Below are 7500 nucleotides of genomic sequence, written 5' to 3'. Positions count from 1 at the left end.
AGGTCTCCCGCAACATGACCTCCTGCAACGACGATACCGTCATCTATGAGACGCCAAGCCGACTAAGACAGCCATGGGCCCACAGTGCCCTTCTTTCGACCCCACCCACAAAGCCTGCATCCTCTGTCGACAACAGCACCCCAACGCCAGCGCCTCTGCCGCACGAAGTCGTGGACCGGCAATCACTCCACCTGCACCCGTTCGTGCCCCACCCCAACCGCCCAACTCGCAACTCCAGCGGATGAACGGCGGACTTTGCTCGCACTCGCAATGTGCAATCCACCCCTATAACGTGCGTTTCATGAAGAGTTATGTCCAATATGCGACATTCCCGCTGTCCATATACATGAGCTGCGAGCTGTACCACGTACGAGCTACAGACGCGATCGCGTTGCTCTCTGTACGAATGCAGATGCTCAGCGGCAGCTAGGAGGCGCTCCATCCATGTCGGTACCGGTGAGCGTTGCACTCGCAGTCGCAAAAACGTACGGCAAGTATATTACTCGGAAGAGTCAATGACAGTCCAAGCCCCCCTGCGTGGGAAGAGTCTTCCTAGGCCATGACCCACCGGAAGGGCGCAGCGTCCCCCACCCCAGACATGTGACGTCAGACTATCGGTATTGACGACTAGACTGATTCCTTATAATCATTTGCCATACACCGGTGGAAGCTGCCGAGACGAGTAACTACATACCGGGCTCGCCGTGTCACTAATGTACAGAGATACAATAGTTTCGACTGGAACCGGATTAAACGTATACACGGCGCTGATTAGTAATAGATAGAGCCATCAGAATACAGATAATGTATAGACCTGTCCGTATACATGCTGAAAGACTCTGCTCACAATCACACGTCAGCCAGACACTCTTATCACGCACTACTCTCTGCCTGTAACAGGCACGCAGACGATATGTAAGCACCAGCATGGAACAACACCCAGTGCATCCTCTCTGCCACATTAGACAATCCACACTATCATAACCAGACCGGGAGGTCCACTCGGAAAACAGAATATCCCACCCTTCCGACAACCACCATTGCTCAGCTAAGCCACCAACACCCACACATGTCCCACACAGGGGTGCACCCAACATCACAATACTGCCTCCTGTCACACCACACAAACAATGGCAGGAATGAAAGACACAGGTCTGCCACAAGCATGGAATCAGAGCGCCGCCTGTTATGAGCCAAAGGTGCACCCTGACGTGGCAAATCAGATGATGCCGCAGTCATTTACTTACGATAATCACAATCAACAAACTGCCGCCCCCCCCCCCCAAAACACCTTTCCTTACAACAATGTGTACCTTAACCTAACCCATATTGTGCCTTAACCTAACCCATATTGTGCCTTAACCTAACCCATATTGTGCCTTAACCTAACCCATATTGTGCCTTAACCTAACCCGTATTGTGCCTTAACCTAACCCGTATTGTGCCTTAACCTAACCCGTATTGTGCCTTAACCTAACCCGTATTGTGCCTTAACCTAACCCGTATTGTGCCTTAACCTAACCCGTATTGTGCCTTAACCTAACCCGTATTGTGCCTTAACCTAACCCGTATTGTGCCTTAACCTAACCCGTATTGTGCCTTAACCTAACCCGTATTGTGCCTTAACCTAACCCGTATTGTGCCTTAACCTAACCTGTATTGTGCCTTAACCTAACCCGTATTGTGCCTTAACCTAACCCGTATTCTGCCTTAACCTAACCCGTGTTGTGCCTTAACCTAACCCGTGTTGTGCCTTAACCTAACCTGTGTTGTGCCTTAACCTAACCCGTGTTGTGCCTTAACCTAACCCGTGTTGTGCCTTAACCTAACCTATGTTGCGCCTTAACCTACCCTATATTGTACCTTAACCTAACCTATATTGTACCTTAACCTAACCTATGTTGCGCCTTAACCTAACCTATGTTGCGCCTTAACCTAACCTATGTTGCGCCTTAACCTAACCTATGTTGCGCCTTAACCTAACCTATGTTGCGCCTTAACCTAACCTATGTTGCGCCTTAACCTAACCTATGTTGCGCCTTAACCTAACCTATGTTGCGCCTTAACCTAACCTATGTTGCGCCTTAACCTAACCTATGTTGCGCCTTAACCCAACACACGTTGCGCCTTAACCCAACACACGTTGCGCCTTAACCCAACACACGTTGCGCCTTAACCCAACACACGTTGCGCCTTAACCCAACACACGTTGCGCCTTAACCCAACACACGTTGCGCCTTAACCCAACACACGTTGCGCCTTAACCCAACACACGTTGCGCCTTAACCCAACACACGTTGCGCCTTAACCCAACACACGTTGCGCCTTAACCCAACACACGTTGCGCCTTAACCCAACACACGTTGCGCCTTAACCCAACACACGTTGGGCCTTAACCCAACACACGTTGGGCCTTAACCCAACACACGTTGGGCCTTAACCCAACACACGTTGGGCCTTAACCCAACACACGTTGGGCCTTAACCCAACACACGTTGGGCCTTAACCCAACACACGTTGGGCCTTAACCCAACACACGTTGGGCCTTAACCCAACACACGTTGGGCCTTAACCCAACACACGTTGGGCCTTAACCCAACACACGTTGGGCCTTAACCCAACACACGTTGGGCCTTAACCCAACACACGTTGGGCCTTAACCTGCTCTGTAATTGTCATACGACGCGTTAAATTAGTGTAGTGTTGCCTAACTGCAACCCCCGCAATATAGTTTGCTACTCGCACTGCCCGGTCCCCAGAGTATCGCTTCATGTTAAACACCTTGCAGCTATACACTGTAATGCGGATGGCAGCAGGACGTACATGCTCAATGCCCTTCGCAGTTGTTCATTGGCATTCGCATGGCGAAGCACAGCCTACGTTGTGGTACGGCTTGTGTCAACTGTCCGCTGATGTTGTACGTCCAAATCACACACTGTACTGCACATTGGTCCTCATGTACTGAATGATACATCGTGGTACATGTGTGACCGTACCACGACTGCGCCAACAACGGCGAACCATACGGTCCAAATATTGTGCACTCAGCTACATGTCGTCTCCCTATAAGAGCTGGATTGCAGTATGGTATGCCGTGGATGGCGATCGGCATGAGCCGTCTGTTGATGTAGTGGCGCGTGTTGTCAGACGTAGTCGTCTCTTCTCACACACCGTGATAGCATGGTGCACTGCGTTCCACATCTGCGACATGCGACAGAGGCCGGTTGACAGTCGTTCGCGCAATGGACATCGCATACGTACGGGGGCCAACTTCCACGTGTTCGCGAAGCGTGCACATGTTGTTGCGTGTATGTGGGCAGACATAGTGTGTCGTGACACCTGACACAGGCATGCAACAATCGTTGAATTTGCAAATGGCGATGGACGTCTACGTTTGCTGGTGACGTTACGCAAATGAAGAACTGGTAAACCGTTGTGGTGCGGTTGTTCTCGCTAGAGGTGAATCAGTGATGGCGACGATCGGTTGAGCTACCAACCGGTTGTTTCAGCGATACCCACCATGCCCACGAACGTGAATGGCATGTGGGTGTGAAGCGATACGCGGCGGTGGCTGGGTGGGACCGTCCCCGGCCGGTGAGGGGGGGCCTCCCGGCGTGCTGGCCGCGCGGTGCGTGGGCGCACGCGCTACAGCCGGCTGGTGGGGGCGGCCAGTGGCAGGCGCGCCGGCCGACGGAGGCGGCAGGCGGCGTAGCTGCGCGCCGGCGCACCCTGCACGCGGCGCCGTGCGGCCAAAGTAGGTCCTCGCGGGCCCGGTGCGAAGCGCGGTGGACATCTGCAGTGTGCTGGTCCGATTGAGGACTGTGTGCGCTGAGGATGCGCCGCCGCCCGGCGCTCGGCGCCGCGACGCCGTCTGCTGCTCGGTCGCCTCTGCGGTTCTCGCAGGTGGATTGTATCGCAGCTGTGCGGACGTGTTGGCGCGTGCGCTGTGCTGGGAGAGTTCGCTTCGGCACCCAAGTGGGGCTTTTGTCCTTCTGTGGCGCTGGCGTTGGAGCTGCCGGCCACCGTAGGTGGCGCGTGTTGTCTCCCGCCGGCAATGCCACGGCAGCACGCTCCCGGGCCTCTGTCGGCAGCGGCAAGCTCAGTTGGGAGCACGGGTGGTCGCACCTAAAGCGTCTACTCGCCAAACTCCGGGCGATTGCGCCTCTCTCGAACCCGACCAAGTACTTAGGACGGCGCTGCGCGCCGCCGGGACCTGAGAGGGTTTCGAGGTGTATTGTGCAGGGGAGCTCAGCCTCCTCCTGTTTGCAGAATAATTGAGCGGACGCTTGCGTGTTCGCGCGGGCCCCCGGGACACACTCCCGGGCGGCCGGCTGCTCAGCTCTAGTTGACGCAGCTCCCTGGTTGATCCTGCCAGTAGTCATATGCTTGTCTCAAAGATTAAGCCATGCATGTCTCAGTACAAGCCGCATTAAGGTGAAACCGCGAATGGCTCATTAAATCAGTTATGGTTCCTTAGATCGTACCCACGTTACTTGGATAACTGTGGTAATTCTAGAGCTAATACATGCAAACAGAGTCCCGACCAGAGATGGAAGGGACGCTTTTATTAGATCAAAACCAATCGGTCGGCTCGTCCGGTCCGTTTGCCTTGGTGACTCTGAATAACTTTGGGCTGATCGCACGGTCCTCGTACCGGCGACGCATCTTTCAAATGTCTGCCTTATCAACTGTCGATGGTAGGTTCTGCGCCTACCATGGTTGTAACGGGTAACGGGGAATCAGGGTTCGATTCCGGAGAGGGAGCCTGAGAAACGGCTACCACATCCAAGGAAGGCAGCAGGCGCGCAAATTACCCACTCCCGGCACGGGGAGGTAGTGACGAAAAATAACGATACGGGACTCATCCGAGGCCCCGTAATCGGAATGAGTACACTTTAAATCCTTTAACGAGTATCTATTGGAGGGCAAGTCTGGTGCCAGCAGCCGCGGTAATTCCAGCTCCAATAGCGTATATTAAAGTTGTTGCGGTTAAAAAGCTCGTAGTTGGATTTGTGTCCCACGCTGTTGGTTCACCGCCCGTCGGTGTTTAACTGGCATGTATCGTGGGACGTCCTGCCGGTGGGGCGAGCTGAAGGCGTGCGACGCGCCTCGTGCGTGCTCGTGCGTCCCGAGGCGGACCCCGTTGCAATCCTACCAGGGTGCTCTTGAGTGAGTGTCTCGGTGGGCCGGCACGTTTACTTTGAACAAATTAGAGTGCTTAAAGCAGGCAAGCCCGCCTGAATACTGTGTGCATGGAATAATGGAATAGGACCTCGGTTCTATTTTGTTGGTTTTCGGAACCCGAGGTAATGATTAATAGGGACAGGCGGGGGCATTCGTATTGCGACGTTAGAGGTGAAATTCTTGGATCGTCGCAAGACGAACAGAAGCGAAAGCATTTGCCAAGTATGTTTTCATTAATCAAGAACGAAAGTTAGAGGTTCGAAGGCGATCAGATACCGCCCTAGTTCTAACCATAAACGATGCCAGCCAGCGATCCGCCGCAGTTCCTCCGATGACTCGGCGGGCAGCCTCCGGGAAACCAAAGCTTTTGGGTTCCGGGGGAAGTATGGTTGCAAAGCTGAAACTTAAAGGAATTGACGGAAGGGCACCACCAGGAGTGGAGCCTGCGGCTTAATTTGACTCAACACGGGAAACCTCACCAGGCCCGGACACCGGAAGGATTGACAGATTGATAGCTCTTTCTTGATTCGGTGGGTGGTGGTGCATGGCCGTTCTTAGTTGGTGGAGCGATTTGTCTGGTTAATTCCGATAACGAACGAGACTCTAGCCTGCTAACTAGTCGCGTGACATCCTTCGTGCTGTCAGCGATTACTTTTCTTCTTAGAGGGACAGGCGGCTTCTAGCCGCACGAGATTGAGCAATAACAGGTCTGTGATGCCCTTAGATGTTCTGGGCCGCACGCGCGCTACACTGAAGGAATCAGCGTGTCTTCCTAGGCCGAAAGGTCGGGGTAACCCGCTGAACCTCCTTCGTGCTAGGGATTGGGGCTTGCAATTGTTCCCCATGAACGAGGAATTCCCAGTAAGCGCGAGTCATAAGCTCGCGTTGATTACGTCCCTGCCCTTTGTACACACCGCCCGTCGCTACTACCGATTGAATGATTTAGTGAGGTCTTCGGACTGGTACGCGGCATTGACTCTGTCGTTGCCGATGCTACCGGAAAGATGACCAAACTTGATCATTTAGAGGAAGTAAAAGTCGTAACAAGGTTTCCGTAGGTGAACCTGCGGAAGGATCATTACCGACTAGACTGCATGTCTTTCGATGTGCGTGTCGTGTCGCGCAACACGCTACCTGTACGGCTCGCAGTAGCCGTGCGCCGCGTGCGGAACCACGCGTGCTTCTCAAAACTAACGCCAATGTTGTGTGGTACGAGCGCTGAAGCGCTGGAGCGGCTGGCCTGCGGCACCTGGCGCCTGGCGCCGGTTTTGAATGACTTTCGCCCGACTGCCTGTCCGCTCCGGTGTGGAGCCGTACGACGCCCATCGGCCGTGAGGCTGTTGGACACAGAACGCTTGAACAGGGGCCGCCACACGCCTACGTCCCGCCTATGCAACTGTCTTGAAAGAGACAGTGGAAACTAAGAAAAGATCACCCAGGACGGTGGATCACTCGGCTCGTGGGTCGATGAAGAACGCAGCAAATTGCGCGTCGACATGTGAACTGCAGGACACATGAACATCGACGTTTCGAACGCACATTGCGGTCCATGGATTCCGTTCCCGGGCCACGTCTGGCTGAGGGTCGGCTACGTATACTGAAGCGCGCGGCGTTTGCCCCGCTTCGCAGACCTGGGAGCGTCGCGGCCGCCTGTGGGGCCGGCCGCGCCTCCTTAAACGTGCGATGCGCGCCCGTCGCCTGGCGGTTCGCATACCGGTACTTACTCGGTAGCGTGCACAGCCGGCTGGCGGTGTGGCGTGCGACACCTCGTACAACGACCTCAGAGCAGGCGAGACTACCCGCTGAATTTAAGCATATTACTAAGCGGAGGAAAAGAAACTAACAAGGATTCCCCCAGTAGCGGCGAGCGAACAGGGAAGAGTCCAGCACCGAACCCCGCAGGCTGCCGCCTGTCGTGGCATGTGGTGTTTGGGAGGGTCCACTACCCCGACGCCTCGCGCCGAGCCCAAGTCCAACTTGAATGAGGCCACGGCCCGTAGAGGGTGCCAGGCCCGTAGCGGCCGGTGCGAGCGTCGGCGGGACCTCTCCTTCGAGTCGGGTTGCTTGAGAGTGCAGCTCCAAGTGGGTGGTAAACTCCATCTGAGACTAAATATGACCACGAGACCGATAGCGAACAAGTACCGTGAGGGAAAGTTGAAAAGAACGTTGAAGAGAGAGTTCAAAAGTACGTGAAACCGTTCTGGGGTAAACGTGAGAAGTCCGAAAGGTCGAACGGGTGAGATTCACGCCCATCCGGCCACTGGCCTCCGCCCTCGGCAGATGGGGCCGGCCGCCCGCGCGGAGCAATCCGCGGCG

The 7500-nt window shown here is 54.9% G+C and overlaps 3 non-coding genes across 3 annotated transcripts in view; all 3 read left to right on the top strand.

The window, feature by feature from the left end:
- The first annotated feature begins 4355 nt into the window (after positions 1-4355).
- Positions 4356-6265, top strand: LOC126433368 (small subunit ribosomal RNA). The gene has a single exon (XR_007578429.1). It is a non-coding gene; the product is annotated as a small subunit ribosomal RNA (ribosomal RNA).
- A 351-nt stretch (positions 6266-6616) lies between these two features.
- On the top strand, positions 6617-6771 carry LOC126433376 (5.8S ribosomal RNA). Its single transcript, XR_007578437.1, has one exon. It is a non-coding gene; the product is annotated as a 5.8S ribosomal RNA (ribosomal RNA).
- Positions 6772-6959: 188 nt separating this feature from the next.
- LOC126433390 (large subunit ribosomal RNA) overlaps positions 6960-7500 on the top strand; it is a 4222-nt gene continuing 3681 nt past the window's right edge. The window contains exon 1 of the ribosomal RNA XR_007578448.1: positions 6960-7500. This exon is cut by the window's right edge and continues 3681 nt beyond it. This is a non-coding gene — a ribosomal RNA (large subunit ribosomal RNA).

This window comes from Schistocerca serialis, unplaced genomic scaffold, assembly GCF_023864345.2.
Source record: "Schistocerca serialis cubense isolate TAMUIC-IGC-003099 unplaced genomic scaffold, iqSchSeri2.2 HiC_scaffold_1163, whole genome shotgun sequence".
Classification (NCBI taxonomy): Eukaryota; Metazoa; Arthropoda; class Insecta; order Orthoptera; family Acrididae; genus Schistocerca; species Schistocerca serialis.
This window is presented reverse-complemented; position numbering and strand designations above follow the sequence as displayed.